This window comes from Takifugu rubripes, chromosome 22, assembly GCF_901000725.2.
Source record: "Takifugu rubripes chromosome 22, fTakRub1.2, whole genome shotgun sequence".
Classification (NCBI taxonomy): domain Eukaryota; kingdom Metazoa; phylum Chordata; class Actinopteri; order Tetraodontiformes; family Tetraodontidae; genus Takifugu; species Takifugu rubripes.
This window is the reverse complement of record NC_042306.1, coordinates 1,931,406-1,948,329: the sequence shown is the minus strand read 5'-3', so window position 1 is coordinate 1,948,329 and position 16,924 is coordinate 1,931,406. Positions and strand designations below refer to the sequence as shown.

General features: G+C 49.2%; 1 protein-coding gene across 1 annotated transcript in view; it reads left to right on the top strand.

The window, feature by feature from the left end:
• Window positions 1-5,103: 5,103 nt before the first annotated feature.
• The window catches only part of LOC101070153 (adhesion G protein-coupled receptor L2-like), a 67,706-nt gene continuing 55,885 nt past the window's right edge, over window positions 5,104-16,924 (top strand). Inside the window, 1 exon segment of the mRNA XM_029831049.1 lies at window positions 5,104-5,828. The gene's annotated coding sequence lies outside the window, so the exon portion shown is untranslated.

The following is a 16,924-nucleotide window of genomic DNA, read 5'->3' as shown; positions in this document are numbered from 1 at the left end:
GCTTGAGCGACTTCCAGCTCCGAATTCATAATTGGCTGCGCTACGTGCGGTTGGATGGTCTCGGAAAGACGAGGAGAAAAGGGGAAGATTCCAGGAGAAGGTCGGTCATAACCACACACCTGCGCCGGGCGGGTCCACGAAAGGTCACCGTGAACAAGAGGAAGATGGTTAGTGAGTCACATGACGGCCTGCTAAGGATAACGAAGAAGAGGTGGCGACGCTGTGGGAGGATGGGGGCGACATGGAGGAATCCTAATGTGCTCCACAGGAGAGCAACAGAAGCCTGGGTCTACCTCAGCAGACGGGGACCCAGGTCCAGCCTGGGCAGACGCACCCCTGACCCAGATCAGTTCAAACCGGGGGGGGGGGGGGCGGTGTGAGATGCAGGCCGCTCAAAAAGGCGGCTGGCGTCCTGCACCGGGAACAGTTCTGCCAAATCTTAACTGGAAGATCTGGGATCAAAACCACCTTCAGAGGGACTCTGTGGTGGAAAACGACTGAGCTGAGATCACGAGACTCCACGCTGGGGGAAACAGTTGGAAGCTAACCAAACAGACATTAGATAAAATAAACAGCAGAAGAAGGCAGTGATGATAGATGTACGGACCCCAAGTGACAAGCGAACCTCATCGGGAAGAGGGAACAGGGGCGGCTTGGGAAGGAAAGGCTGGAGAAAGAGCTGGAGAAGATTAATAGAATAAACGGTGCAAATCAATCCCCCCGATCTTCACTGAATTAAGTTATTGTCTTATCGTGAATGCTGGAGTTCATTTGTGGTTCAGGCCTATAATTGAGCCTGTTATCGAGGGAGCCGCTGTTCTAAAAAGGCACCGTGGTCTCCGCCCTTTCCCATGCTGCCCTGTGATTTCAGGGCGATGAATAGCGACGCTAACGCAATAAGCTAGGGAGCGGATGCTCCTCTCCTTCAGCACAGAAAGAACAGTGTTCCGTCCTCACGGAACAAGAGCGTCAGCTAAACTCTGCGGAAAGTCTCCACAAAATTAGCAGAGATCCTTTGATTCCCTCTTTTCTTCATTAAACGGCTTTTCCTTTCAAGGTTTGAGGCCGCCTTTGAATTTGCAGCGTTTGATGTGAGACCGCACAATAATGACTCGGGACGTGTTTAGAGAACATTCCCGGCTCCGCGTCCCATCAACCACACGAAGTTCTGCTGAAACGGAACCGGCGGACGCAATCAAAAACCCGTCGGGGGCGTCGGCATCCATCTTTGGGGCGGAAGCACGGCATCGACCACGGAAAAGCTTACCGCGAAAACATTCATTTCTATTGAACTCCTTGATTCTTTAGAGCGCACGCCTTCCCTCACCTTTGACGTTATTCCTCCGTCTCCTGCACCAACGCAGCGTTTCACTCTGCTCTGCTTGTTTCTGTTGTGCATCTGTGGATGTCATTGGGTTGCAGATGGAGTTGCTCAGGCTCCCCCACAGAGAGCACATATTTACACACTGGTGGGGGGAGAACTGGAAACCAGTCAAATACGGGGAGGAAGTTGGGACAAAAAGCCCAGGAAGGAGGAAGAATGTGTGTTTCAACAAAGGGGATTTGATGACCTGTAATTTAGATCTTTCTCAGCGTTTCTACCAGTCAGCAGGTTCCGAGCGCGGGCAGCCGTCGGGAACGACAGGCACAAAAAGGAAAACCAAAGTATTTTCTGACAACTTCATCAGATCTGAAAAATGAAGGAAAACAGCACTGGGCCGGCGGCGTGTGTTTACATATCGGCCACAATGAATAAAACAGCGGCAGCTCGCTCCCCTGGGCCGCTCCGAATGAAATAGAGATTTAAACGGCAGAAGAAAAAAGAAACAAGCCCTTTTTTGTCTAAATGCGACCGTGTGCCATCGGATCAGTGGCAACTGCCCCGCTCTGACTTGCTCAGTCAAACTTGAGAAAACATGCAACCTTCCTGCTCTCCACCTGCTGAACTGGACCCAAATTCCCAGTTCTCCCAGTGCGTCCAGGGGACTGGCGTTATTGAATCCACCCGCGGGCCCACGGACCCGCTCCACGCTTCAGTTCATGAGCGGAAGGGGAATTAAAGGTGGGGCATTAAACCTTTGTGATGCTGTGTTTATTCTAAGGTCGTCCTGTGTAATTTGATTACAGCGCTGAAAAGTACGGCTCCAAAAATGGGAGGAGTGCGGCGAGAGAGCAAAAGAGATGAGGAGAGATGAGGGGAGATGAGGAGAGAGGAGGAGAGATGAGGAGAGATGAGTAGAGATGAGGAGAGATGAGTAGAGATGAGGGGAGATGAGGAGAGAGGAGGAGAGATGAGGGGAGATGAGGAGAGATGAGGAGAGATGAGGAGAAATGAGTAGAGATAAGGAGAGATGAGGAGAGATGAGGAGAGATGAGGAGAAATGAGTAGAGATGAGGAGAGATGAGGAGAAATGAGTAGAGATGAGGAGAGATGAGGAGAGATGAGGAGAGATGAGAAGAGATGAGGAGAGATGAGAAGAGATGAGGAGAAATGAGTAGAGATGAGGAGAGATGAGGAGAGATGAGGAGAGATGAGAAGAGATGAGGAGAGATGAGAAGAGATGAGGAGAGATGAGGAGCGATGAGTAGAGATGAGGAGAGAGGAGGAGAGATGAGGGGAGATGAGGAGAGATGAGGGGAGATGAGGAGAGATGAGGGGAGATGAGGAGAGATGAGGGGAGATGAGGATAGATGAGTAGAGATGAGGGGAGATGAGGAGAGAGGAGGAGAGATGAGGAGAGATGAGTAGAGATGAGGAGAAATGAGTAGAGATAAGGAGAGATGAGGATAGATGAGGAGAGATGAGGAGAGATGAGGAGAAATGAGTAGAGATGAGGAGAGATGAGGAGAGATGAGAAGAGATGAGGAGAGATGAGAAGAGATGAGGAGAGATGAGGAGAAATGAGTAGAGATGAGGAGAGATGAGGAGAGATGAGGAGAGATGAGAAGAGATGAGGAGAGATGAGAAGAGATGAGGAGAGATGAGGAGCGATGAGTAGAGATGAGGAGAGAGGAGGAGAGATGAGGGGAGATGAGGAGAGATGAGGGGAGATGAGGAGAGATGAGGGGAGATGAGGAGAGATGAGGGGAGATGAGGAGAGATGAGTAGAGATGAGGGGAGATGAGGAGAGAGGAGGAGAGATGAGGAGAGATGAGTAGAGATGAGGAGAAATGAGTAGAGATAAGGAGAGATGAGGATAGATGAGGAGAGATGAGGAGAGATTAGGAGAGATGAGGAGAGATGAGTAGAGATGAGGAGAGATGAGGAGAGATGAGAAGAGATGAGGAGAGATGAGAAGAGATGAGGAGAGATGAGGAGCGATGAGGAGAGATGAGGAGCGATGAGGAGCGATGAGTGAGACCCTTCAGGCCTGGGAAGAAGGCCGCCAGCGCAGAGACTCAGCGTGGCGCCCGAGGGGACGCGGGTAGAGAATTCCACATCTGTGACGGGCCGAGGCTTCTGTCGGCGACGGAATAAATCAGAACACGATGGCGAACGTTCGTGTCTTTTTTTTAAAGGTGGAAAATGTTTTCCACGCAGCACAAGCGCGTCCGTCCACTCTGACAATAAGATTACATCAGATTTGCTTGCAAATGGCAATTTAATGCTAATGTCTTGCAGCTCACTGTAAAATCCATAATTGACTTTCAGCTTTGAAGAGTAATTTCATCAACAAAGCTCAATCGTTCCCATCCAGCTCACTTAGAGTCGCATGTTTTTTGGGGGTGCCGGGCCTGTTGCCGTTGTGGTCTGTAAAATCGGGATTTAATTTGTCCTCTCTCCGCTGTAACTAACACAAGGAACGTGACCTGCTTCCATGAACGAGGCAGAGCGGAACCAAACAGCAAAAAAAAACAAAAAACGTTCGGGGATTAATCCTATTCAGTCAAAACAAAGCATCGTTGTAACATTGGGTAATATGTTACATACAAGCTATTTTAATAAAAACACATGTGGACACATAAAGATAATGGAAGGAAGAACAAGTGGCTGTAACGCAGCTGTGAATCATGTTTGAGCTCTTTTCACTATTTCTGCCACTCAGCCTCGGTCTCTTCAACTGATAAAAACGTCTTATTAAGCGTTTAATGTGACGGCTGTTAGATGAAGCCGGGATCGGGAACGCTGACTTCCAACCGGGCCAGAAATGACAGAATGACAGTGGCCACGTGGAGAAAGACTGTCACAGATGAAGCATTAGCATTAACATTAACATGAGCTCTCTTAAGTAAACTAAACTAAAATACGCTGTGTGTTAGGAGTCCTCTCTAGTGTCCTCCTCCCTTCTGTGTCTCAGTCTCTTCCCTGTTTGTCTCTTCCCAGGATGGGCGCCACTGCTTCCCGGGTGGCTCCCATGTTCCCTCCGCACACCTGCGACTCATCTCCTCACAATCACCTTCACCTGCCTCCTGTTTTAGAGACGTCCACACGTCCCTGGGTGGGAAGAGCCCGGCTCAAAGCTCCTCGTGACTCCTGTTCTCGTACCTTGTGTGCCTGGTCTCTGTTTGCAGCTCTCATCCTGCCTGTCTCGCCGAGCCTGTTTCACCCTCGCTGTGGACCTTTTTCTACTGAATTGCTGGGTTTCCACTGCCAACCTTCAGTAAATACGCTACACCTGATTCAGTCGTGTGTGTGTGTGTGTGTCAGTTTCAGTTCGTGCCTGCAGATCTCAAACAAAACAGATTCCAGAACTGGCCATTTATGTGTCCCAAATGATTAAAACCACTGGTATGTCCTGCTTCTTTGGCATTGAAATAGTTTCCATCTTTTCAATAAATTTAAGCTCCTATTGTTTGACCTCTGGGAGACGTGCGTGCTTTGAGGAAATAATCATTCAAGGCTGTTTATCATCAGAACCTGAAGTGGTTTTACTTGCATCCTGTTGTTACAATGTTAAACCACTTGCCTGCACAAAATAATATATTTCTTTACTCGAATCTGGTTGTTTTTGCTTCAATAAAAGGCAGAGGCGCGTCGGTTAAGGTCACTGGAGGTGGCAGAAACATCTTGGCGCACTGACGCTTGCGTGGCACCTGAGCGCGCACGAGACGAGGCGTGAAGATGAGCCGAAACGCGCGTCGTCGTCATTCGCGTCAGGATCCGCTCCGTGTCTAGGCGGCGCTCCGCTCCGCGTTTTGCTCCCCGCCTGGCTCCGCCAGCTGCAGCAGGAGGACCGGTGCCGTCCGCTTCCCCTCGCCTTGTTGGTCTGCCTCCAGTCCGGGTGAAGCTCCGACTGTCTGCGCGGCGTGTGGAGGAAGCGCGGAGGAAAGGCGCAGAGAGCGCACCGAACGCCAGGCTGAAGGAGAAGTCACGCCGTTCGCTCTCGGGCCGTATCAGTCAAGAGGAGGAGGGGGGGCACTTTGAGACAGACTTGACAGCCTGGAAGACGTGATCAGAGTTCGAGCAGCGAGACTCGGGCGCATCTCGTCTCCTTGAAGTGATCCCATTTTCATGCAGTCTAGCGGCGGCGCTCCCCTCGGAAGGAGCCCGTGTGCGCGCAGCAGAGGAGGCGGAGGAGGTGAAGGAGGGAAGTAACCACCTCCACTTTTAAACAGATCCTTCGTCATGGAGATATCTGTCCGGTCCCGGACGTACTGGCCCGAGCACATCGCTTCTCCTGGAAAGCCCCTCTAGTCCACAGTGAAGAAGAAAGTGGAGCGGAGCCCGGCTGTCTTTGTGCGACCCGCTGCTGAGTTTCTGAGGGCCTTTTTTTAAAAAAAAAAAAAGAAAAGAAAGCGGAGTCGAGAAGAGGAGAGGAGAAGAGAGGGTCTCCTGGTTTGAAATCCACGCTCCACGCCGGGATCCATATTTTGGCACGGCGCACCCGGTAAGTAGCGCTTAAAAGCGGATGTTTTTCGGTCTTTCTGGGGGGGATGCTGGGTTATGCGTCTCAGAATCAATGCCGTTTACTTAGCCTGCCAGGATGGCAAGAGGGAAATGTCAGAAAACGGGCCCACGGGCTCCTCCGGGAGTTTGAATCCGTTCTGATCAGATCAATACATGTAGCCCGTAGCACGGTGTTATTCTGGAGCCCGTGTGTGCGCGGATCCTCCACACGCTCATTTCTGATGAAGTTGGATCTGCTCCTTTGACCCCAGTGTGGGCTGATTTATCCAAAAATAGCATTTAATGAAATCTCAGCATTAACGTGGGAAAAACGTTGCGTTCAAAGTCTCTTATTTCCTCTTAGTTGATAAAACAAAAGCAGGACGCAGACAAAGACAGAGACATACCAGGGGCTGATTGACATGATGTGCTGTGATGTTAATAAGCTTGATAATATGGTGCACAAACATCTCACACAACCATCTCCACCCTGTTCAGGGCACCGGCAGCTGAGTGCAGAGATGTCGGGTTCGGTCTCCATTTACCTCTCCATTTTGCGGCTATAAAATAAGATCATTTCACAGGGCATGTATAATTCACAGACCCCAGCCAGTCATGTGTGATGATTGGAGACACACACACACACACACACACACACAGTCTTTTAGGAGGCATATTTTACTCTCACGTGAAGCTTTTAGAACCAGGGCCGAAAAAGACTACAGCAAAGCTCGAGAGGCTGCCGTGTGCAGGAACATGGAGGTTAAATCACATTTACGCACAAATCCATACTGTAAATGTCAGCTCATCGGGGCAGTGCAACATTATATAAAGCAGTCAGACAATTTAAGGGCTCCTCTGCACCTTATGTAACAGGGACGCATAGATGGGGATTCTTCAAAATCAGCTTTTTCAACATAAAAGTGAACCCCATGATCCGTCTGCTCAGGGCCGAATAACAGAAAAACCCTGCAATATTATGTAAGCTGTGTGAGACATGTCCTCTTCACCACAGAAGTCAGACTATTTTGACCGCAGCCGTGCCCATCATGCCTCAGACAGGGTAAAATTGCTACAGCGTGCCCGTCAGTGGCTCCGGAATGGCTGTTTTGTTCCCGTCAGGTGGACGTTTTGCTGCTGAATGTGGACGTCGCACCTTGAAACATCCCTGGTTTCAGCTGTGGGTCCTCCTGCTTTCCATAACAAGTGCTGGGACAGTGGGAATGCACACGGGTGAGGGGCGAGGGGCGGCAAATGTGCTGCCGCCTCCCCTCCCTCCAGCCCCTCCACCCTCGCTCCCCTCTCTCGCCCACCCCAGACTTTGCCGGTTTGGTCCATTTGTCTGTGCCTCGTCTCGGGAGGAAGTGCCATCTCATCTCACATTGCGCAAATGGTTTCAATGCACGCTAGTGTGAATTCTAGCAGGTTTTTTTTTTTTGTAACTGCCAATTTCCATATCAAAGTGTCTGCATTTCAATGGTGGGGAGAGAGAGAGAGAGGGAGAAAAACTTGAGCTGCCAGCCTCCACACCCCCCCCTCCCCTCTTCCAGGCAGTTTTGTCCTGATAAAGGGTTACTGCTGCCTCTGCTGCTGGTGGGGGAATGCCGGACTCTGCAGTTGGCTTTGTACGTGCGTGCGTGCGTGAGAGAGAAGCAAGTGTTGGCGTTGGCGATGCGGCGCAGCCGTCGTGTCGCGCGGCCGAACGTGTACTTAGTGGAAAATCATCTGGATGCCATTCTGAGACGCGGTCGTGTCGAAAAAGATTTTTATCTCTTGCAAAACATCCCGCTCGCTGTTTAAGCCCATAAACGCTGCCCCCAAAATCTGCTTTTTACTCCGGCTGTGAGTTGAAATCGTAAATAAGGATGAAAACGCCGTTCCGACCGGGCTCTTTGGCCGCAGAAGACTAGACGCCAAATCATCCAAAATGGCTTTCAGGCGCTTTCTTCCAACGTTAGCGTGCTTTTTCTACAGATTCGCAGGCCTTTGGGGGTTTGCGGCGCCCCGAGCGGCCGACGGCGTTCTTCCGAGATAATGTTTGTTCCCTGTTTTGTGCAGCTGTTGCTTAAGCGTGAAAGAATGTAGAGCGGAGGTGTTTATTTTGATAGGTCTTCTCTCTGTTCCCCTCCCGTCTTTGTGTCTTCCGATACGCCGCCTCACGCCTGCTGCAATTTGAAGGGGAAAATCTCAGCCTGGTCAAACCTAAGAACACAAAAGGAGGAATGACAAAAGGAGGCTCTCTGCATATGAATAAGGGTGTTGGTATGTTGGGAGTGGAAATGCAGCATGTGAGGGTGCTATTACCCACTGACAGGGACTGTAAATGCCACTGGGAGCGCAGGAAGGGTCAGCGGCCTCTTTATGGTCATCTCTCGCTGGTAATAACATGAGCCAACCTGCCGGAGAGAGGACCCCGCGCCCTCATCCCCCCCCCCCGCTTCCCCACTTTGTTCGGACGCAATAACACCGAGACGATAACCCAAGAGTGGGTGTTTTGAAGCCAGAGTGCAGGAAGAAGCTAAAAAAAAAAAAGGCAGGAAGAAAAAAGATTTCACCTGCCATCTTCGCTCACGCCGGCTGGGTTTGACAGCTGTCTTGTTCAATTCTTCTGACACGCTTGCCTCAAAAAAAGTTGGACAAACGAACAGACAGCGAAGAAGGAGAAGAGGGGGGATGCATAATTGAGGCGGAGGGCGGTTGCTCCTGAAATGTGTCACCAAATATTCGGCTGCTAACTGCTTTTTGAGCAGACTTATCGGCGCTGATTTTAGCTAACTCTGGAAGTTAATTAGCTTTTAACCTCGTACCACGGTTGTACAACTGCACAAAGCCGATCCGTATTTAGAATATTTGTTCCTTGTGTGGGTGAAAATAGCATCGTCACGTTTGGTTATTATTAAGCTTGACTTGGTTTTACGGATGGTTCTTTGTAATTTCGTTATTCCAGCGTTAACTTTTCAGAGTCTGCCGGCATACTTAACCTCGGCCAGATCTTTCCAAACGTCGATTCTGTGATCCCAGGTGACAATTTTAAGACGCAGGGAGCGACTCTCGGGTGTAAAATTGGTTTAGAACGTGAAAATCGGCACTTCTTCTCTGGCTCATTGTGGGAATCTCGCCAAGATTTGAAGTTCTCGTCTTATTTTGGGAATGCTGGCTGCAGTTTCTCCTTTGTCAGGCTGTGTTGCAAACAAATAAACGCTTACAGGAGAAATACTCCTGCACCAGCTACTCATTCTGTGTCCAGTGCATTTTCCGCCAAAGTGTAATTCTGCTCTCTGCCCCTGTTGACTTCACACCAGTCTACATCTTCTCCTGTTAGCGATTTGATGCGTTCTCATGCAACGACTCCTGACAGCAGCCCGGAGAACACGGCTCTCCGTTTTGTGTGGGAGGACAGGGCGGCAGTGATAACAGTGGCGGGTGTAGCGAGTTTGTCGAGTGGAGGAGAAGCGAGAGGGATGAGGAGAGAACACGCCGCCGAGCCGGGCCCGGCTTGTTCGGATGATTAAAAAGCTGCTGAGGAGGAGCGCTACATGCGTTCTGCTGTGTTGAAGCTGCTGTCAGTCGAGAACCTGGCATCAGAGCGCCTCCTGATATGGATAGTGTTGCCTGAAATGGTCTTGGAGGGAGTCCCTGATTATGAGGGACTGAGCCTGGCATTCTAAAGCGAAGCTCTAAAGAGCCGTCTGCCCCCCCCCCACCCAAAATAACAGCTCTGGTTGTTGGTATTTTGCCCCGGGAGCCAGAGGAAGAATACAAAAGAGAGGATGTGTTTATTTAACAAAGTGCTCCAGGATGAGTTTCTCCTTTTAGTGTAAAACCCAACATAACCATTTTCGCCTCAGTGGCGAAATGACAGATGACTGGAACGAATGATTATGTGTTTGGGAAGTAAACCTGAAGGATGGATGTACGGCCTCGCTCTCCTTTCCCAGGAAAATACATCAGAGCGGGAGAAATCTCCCCCGTGCCACCACCACCACCACCACCACTGCCACCACCCCGTGCTTAAAATGACAGTTAACTTTCACCCGCTGCTTCAAAATGGATGTTTAATGATCAATGGCGGCTTGGCGCTCAGGTCTGGCGCCCACGCTGCTCCTGCACACAGTCGACCGCCAGCTTCTGCCTAGAAGCCAGTGGCCCTACGGTGGAGCGCCACAGCTCAAAAGGAGGCTGTTTCCTTGAGTGATGGGTCACTGGAGGTCCCTTTAGCGGGGGGCGTGTGTGCGTTAACCCTTTAGCGCGTGCATATCTCTCCCAGTCGGGGAGCTGTTGTCGGGGTGTGATGGATGTGTCCCGGGTCTTTAGGCCTCATATATCAGAAGATTAGCACTGACCTGCGGGCTGTCTGGGGCCGCCCCCGGAGCTTCTCCTCCAGTAGCGTTGGGCATTAGCATACGAGAACACGGCTCTGTCTCACGAGGACACAAAGATAGCGTTCTTTATTTGCTCCTGTCATACTAAAGGTCGCAGGAAGTGTGTAGATAAAAGGCTGAAGGCTTTGTTTTGGTATTAGGTGTGGCTGACGGGTCGTCCATCAGCCGCAAAGATTCCTCAAGCCACCTCAATTTCCCAAGCAGTTTTATAGAATTATCATAGAAATTGAGGTTTGGGACATGCATGGATGCAGAGGACCCTCCTCCTGCCTTCATGGCTTTCATCGGTCTTATAAAAATGTAAATCACCTGACTGATGCGCTGTAACGTGGCGATACCTTGATTTGCTTTGGGAAAGAAAGGCGACGGGAGATAAACAGCGGAATTTATGACTTTTTTCAAACGGGATTGACCATTTTAATGTAAACACAAGATCTGTGTGGATCTGGTGGGAGATGCCGGAGTCTGAGATGGCATCAACAGCATCCCTGGAACGTAAAAAAGGCTCAAAACACGACCTTTTTACCCAAGAAAAAGACTTCACAAGTTTCACTACTGATGCCTCCTCTTCCACTGTAAAGGGCTTCGTTGGCATGAGTGTGCGTGTGCACGTGCACGTGCACCGCAGGCTTCAAGGTTATTGAATATTGACCCAGCTTCTAGAGAGGCAGAAGCTGAAAATGAGGAGAAATAAGGACTTTACCTTCTCAATCAGCGCACGGCTGCCGCTCACGAAGAGAGAAAGTGCCCGATGTTGATCGCCAGCGATGTGTTTTCATGTTGAAGAAGACCGCCGTTCCCCCGCCGCCTCCTCGCCCACCTCGTCCCCCAGCTATTTGATGCTGGCACGGCGTTGCCGGTGCGTTTTCAAGGTGAGGAGATATTGCCGGGGCCCTTGAATGTTTGCCGGGCTTTGATTGGCAGGCGTTGTCGCAGGAGATGAGGCAGGTGCACACTAAAGAGAATCTATTACCTTGGATGGCGAGGCCCGCGCTCGCTAAAGTGCCAGTGCAGTCTGCCATTTTGCTCTCCGCGTCTGTGGAACAGCCGCTGCTCTGCAGGGCGAGGGAACGGCTTTCAAGTTTAATTTTGTCCTGATGCGTCCTGATGCTAGCTCGCTTCCCCTCCCGTGCTCCCTTTAGGAGGTCTGATTTGCCTCCTTGAAAGTTAGAACCTTGAAAGTGGGCGCGGGCTCCCCGAGATGCCCGCGCCCGTGTTGTTGTTGATCAGCCGGGCAAATCAGATCGTGGTATTTTGAGAGCGGAATCGTGATTGCTAATCACGCCACCGCCGCGTTTTAATTAGAATCATAATCATTATGTCGCTCCTCAGCCCCAAAGAGCCTCAGAACAGCTTAAAAGGAACAAATAACGCAATTAAGCTGCCGTATTTGTTTTTGATGTCAACGACATGCACTTCTCATATTTTGGTTGTTTTATCTACTTGTATTGATTAGAGGTATCAAAACATGATCATGAGCTCGTTGAGAAGCTCCTCGCCTGAATCTCATCTCTGCACGCTGTGAAAGAGACGGCGCCATCATTTAAATTGAACTGATATTCAATGAGTGGGCCTCTGCGAGGTGCCCCCAAGACCTTTGTTAGGACATTTTAATTACAGCAGAGCTGGATGTAATTGATCCGGGCTTAGAGGGATTTTACTGTCAATGAAAATGAGCTGCCAAGAGAACGCCTCCACCTCCGCGCCGCACTCCCGTGCACCAGGGCGTTGCAAGGAGGCGAGGCGTCGTTTGCACATCCCGCCTCAGCTGGGCCTCGTCCTTCCAAAACCGTGGCGAGAAGCAACGCTGCGCTGGTGTCACCTGGCGTGTCCTCTGTCCACTTTCTTCCTGGTTCTGCATTGTCACCCAGCGGCTTAAAATTTTCATAAGGCTGTTAGATAATGCTTCCCGATGAGGCTGAATTATTGATGGCCTTGTTCATACGAGCGGGACAGGGCAGGCTTTTAACTCTCCGAGCTGCTGGGTCTCTTATCCCGTAACTAGGGGACACCGCACAAACACCCAGAGGAATGATGTACTGGAGTAGGGGGGAAAAAACAGAGGCAGGAGGCTGAAAATAAAATAAAAGAAGCTAGCGTCGGGCTAAGCTGCGGCAAAAGGGAAAGCTTGGCAGCAGTGAAAAACCTCAGCTCCAGAAAAGCCTTTAGTGTGTTTCTGAGGCGCTGAGCGCTGATATGGCGGCGGCGTGTTTGTTACTTATATTTGTCTGTTTTCATGGGAGCAGATGCAGCGCACCGCTACTTCATTTTGTTGAGACAAATGTTCCAAGTCGGCCGCCTTTGTGAACGCGGCTTGCTGACATCGTGACGTGAAAGCTGTTGCGTGCGAGCGTGTGTGTGTGTGTGTGTGTGTGCGGGGTCCTTTTGGGGAGTTTGAATGGACATTAAATGGCTGACGCCGGTAGAACGGAAGCAATGAAGCAATGCTACTTAGCTGCATAGCCGACCGAAAGAATTTTAATTGGCGGCCATTTTGCTAATTAGCATGAAGAAAGCTGCCGGCCGTTTGCTAACAGTGATGTAAGGAGTGACAATAAATAGTAAATCTGCTGGAGCGAGATTTAAAGCTCACTTTCCAATAATATTTGCTAGCAACAAGATGCTAATTGAAGCTCTTTGAGAGTCAAAACCTGCCCTTTTTTCCATTTTCGTGAAGATTTTCCATTTTCAAGAAGTCATTTTGACCAGATTTGATCCATATTTTTGTCTTCAGTGTGTAATTATCGGTATTAATGTGCAGCCCTATAAAAACACTATTCGCACCTTTTGCTGTGAATAACAAGAATGAGGCTAAATAAAGGCACGGAGGCGAGACGTTCTCCCGCCCAACACTCAACCTGCTGGGTTCCGTTGTTCCGTAGGAAAATGAGGTGGTTTACAGCTGGGAGGGAACCAGAAGCAGCAAATAACCACAGGACTGGTTAATACAGGAAGAAGACAGCAATTACAAATGAAGAATCAGGAAAAACAAGCCCGACCTCTTCTTGTGTCCCTCTCCAGCTGCTGCGGATCAACGGTTGCTCCTGCTTTTCTACCAGAACAGGCGAAGCAGGAGGACAAATCAGTCGAGATCCATATTGGAAAAAATACAGAACCAAACCTGAACGGATGTCAGTATTTGTAATTCAGTCTAAATGTTAGTCAAATATACGTTTAGTATTAAAAGGTGAACATTTCTGAATCATTTTTTTGGCCCAAAGCTATTGATCCTCAGCAAACTGAGCTCTCAGCATTTATTTCCATAACGTCAACATCAGTCAGTTAATACAAACTCTATTTAAGCTCAGCGGAGACCAAAAAAGGGCTAAACGGGGCTCAGGTTCAGGAAGAAATGCAAAGTAATCCTGGTGTTTTGGAAATGGATTCATGTGTGAGCGACTCGTTCCTGACACACATTTCGGTCATGCTAACGCCGCACTTTCCCTCTGCTGGTTCACATTCAAATCTGCGAGGAGACTGTGTGAGATTTATTGAAATTTATTGAAATTTTTCTTTCCCCGAAACACAAATTATTTCCACTCTGTATGCCGTTTTATTTTTGTTATTTTTTTTGGAGAAATCCTCCCCGCGTCCATGACATCACTTTAGGTAGCAGCAACATTTGCTACGTCTGCCGAACGCAGCGGAATCGCCGCCCAAAGCGCGACGTGTTTGACTCTTTGTCACGCTTGAAAACAAGAATAGAAGCCAGATCGGGGGGATCTCGGTGAATCGGGGGTCTTTCGGGGGTCGAAGATTCGGGTCGAAGATGGCGGGAGTTCAAAAGCACAAAATAAGAGAGGAAACAGAGCAGCTGTGATAAACTGGCAGGAGGCGAAGGTAAATGGGCTGTTTGGGTGCCTGGAGGATGGATGACGAGGCAGGTGGGCGGGGAAGGTCGGGTAACCGCAGGCACGACGGAGCGGTGTTTAAAAACCACAAAGAACCCAACGTGAAGGTCGCACGTTTAAAAAGTACCTGCTTAGAAACGTGTGAGCAGTACTTTTGTGTATAGATCTGAAGTTTAAGCCTGTGAAGACGCGAAGAAAAGCCTTTTGCTAGAGAATAATGACCTCTGACAAGAACATTCCAATGAATAGGATCCTTCCCCGTGTGAGGCAGAAAAAAAATACCACTTCAACCCCGCTGCCGTATCAGTGTAGTGCAAAAAAGTGCATGGGTACAGTCGCACAATGGGGCAGTATTGATCTCCGGAATGATCCCTTCCATCACTCGAGGAGGCGGGGGGGTGACATTAGGAAAGGTCTGAAGGTCTGAATGTGCAGCACGTTCCAGTTTTGGTTTTTTTTTGACATTTCCTCACTCCTCCCTGGAAACTGCAGCCCTTCCCGAGTCCCGTCCCACCGCTCATGTTTCCGCTCAGAAGATCAAGGATCTCCGAAAGAGCCGTGAGTGAGAAACGCAGCAGCCTTCCAGAAAACCTATTACCGGCCGACACGCAGGCCTTACTGAATATCAGCTATCGATCGGACGCTGCAGCCGGGCGGATGGATCGGATGCATCAGGACGGAGCGACGAGACGTAGCGCAACACTCAACTCTTGGGTTTATTTTTATAGAATGGCTTCAACATACGCTAATTTTTCACTCCTATCCTTCAATACCCGCTACTCCGTCTTTACGAAAGCGAATATCCTCCCGCGTTCCTCCGCCTCACACGTCCGCCCTTCGGTTTCTTCGTACATCCTCGGAACTGGGATGCAAAGCAAAGTGGGAGGAATGTGGAAATGTGGATGCAATTTGGAAACCCGGGGACGCGTCCCAAGACACGACGGCCCTCGTCCATCCCCTCCTCCTGCATTCCGCTGCCTTCACCCAAAGAGAAAGCCGGAGCGTCACGTCCACTTAAGGTCTAAAATAGCGTTGCCAGGAATCTCACGGGGCTCATTAGGGCTGACGAATTTTTTCCGCAGCATTGTGATGCGTCCAAGGTACAGGAGGAATTAAATGCAGATATGTTCCCTGGATTAGTCGCTCTCAACGTCTTCCCGCATCAGGAGGCGACCCTGCAGAGCGGAGCACGGAATTCTGTCGGCTCTCGCTCAAACAGAACCTCTTAGGGTTGGTTAGCAACAAGGTTCCAGGTCCAAAAAACATGCAGATTAGCCTGAGGAGAGACTCCAAATAGCCCCAAGCTCTGTGCGTACTCTCTCAGGTAAGGATAATCTTGCCTGGCCTATTAAGTATAAAAGGTAAACAGAAAAATGGTGGTAAACCTCCACAAAGCCCTTCAGTGGCGCTAAAAACACGCTTGTAAATGTCGATCGGAGGTTTTGGAGTTTGACAGACTGGCTGGACAACACAGAGATTAAATTTTAGCTTTTTTAAAGCTCTGATTTATGATTTCAGCAGGAATGTGCGACTTTATAAACGTCAATAAGGTTAGCGCGCTAATGTTGAGCGTTAGCTCTGCTAAAAGGACAATAACGTAAGGATGGTTGAGCACTGTAGGCAGATGGGGGGGGGGGGTCGTAGCAGTCAGTTCTAACTGTATCTGTGTCACAGGGGTGATGAAGATGAGAGGATTGGCTTTTACGTGGAGTGAACTGTTTCCAGCTGCATGAAGCCGTCCCGCTTCAGCCAGATGAGATAACCAGGCTCGGAGCGTGACGCCTCAGCCTTAGATCCGGGACAGGCGTGCAGCCTGTTGAGTGACATAAATTTGGAGTTAATAATTTTCTGATAAGACTAAAACCCCCTCCAGGCGCTGCAGAGGCGGAGGTACGAGGGGGCGACTGACATGTACCGCTGCTGACTTATTTTGTCAGAGGCGTTACGTGACAATTATCTCAAAATAACCGGGCTACTTATCCGATTAAGCTACTTTTACAGTCCAGAAGGAATCAAATAAAAAATATATATATCTACATAAATCACGTTATAATCTGAAATGTTACAGTTTGAGCTGGTTGACATTTATCTGAAGAATGCATGAACTTCAACTAGCAATCCTCTCGTTTTAAATGAATCTTCTTGTCGTTTTAGGGATTAATCTGTTAAGCGGTCGACCTCGTGTGAAAAATGATAAATTACTTTTTGTTCATTAATTCAATAAATGTTTTATCCACAACTGAAACAAGTTCTCCTTTTCTAAATTATTCCTTACTTAATTACGGCTCTAATTAACCAACAGAAATCCATGAAATATCAAGGCCTTTGGAGCCTCCTCAGAATTGACTTTTCATTCGCACGGCCGGCCACGTGCGCCTGTGAAGGATTGAGAATATTGGCAAAATTTGCAGATATTTCACATAAAAATCCTGCTCTTCCCTTTTTGGTAACAAAAGCGTCAATGTTTCATTGAAGCGAAATTTCTCTCAGAAGTTCTGTTTGAATGGGATTAGCATATGAAAATAGAGCCGCAAAGTTACCACCTGAACCCCATCCAGCCGCTAAATTGTCCAGTTTCCGGGCGCGGCGGTGAAAACAGGACCTCCTGAGCCCGGCAGAAACAACCTCTAACCCTCATCCGGTCCAAAAAACACGGCCCCAAATGAAACGAGGAGAAATGAGGAGCTTTTGTCTGCGGCTTTTTCTGGTGGAAATAACGTTTGATCATCGCAACATAAACCGTGGTTTCTCATCCTGGTGTGCTGTGCATTAATATGACAGATGTTACATGTTAGCATTCGCTTCACGTTCCTGCTCGACTCCGTTTGTGGGCTGTGGGATGAAAAACTCGTTTTAAGTGTCAT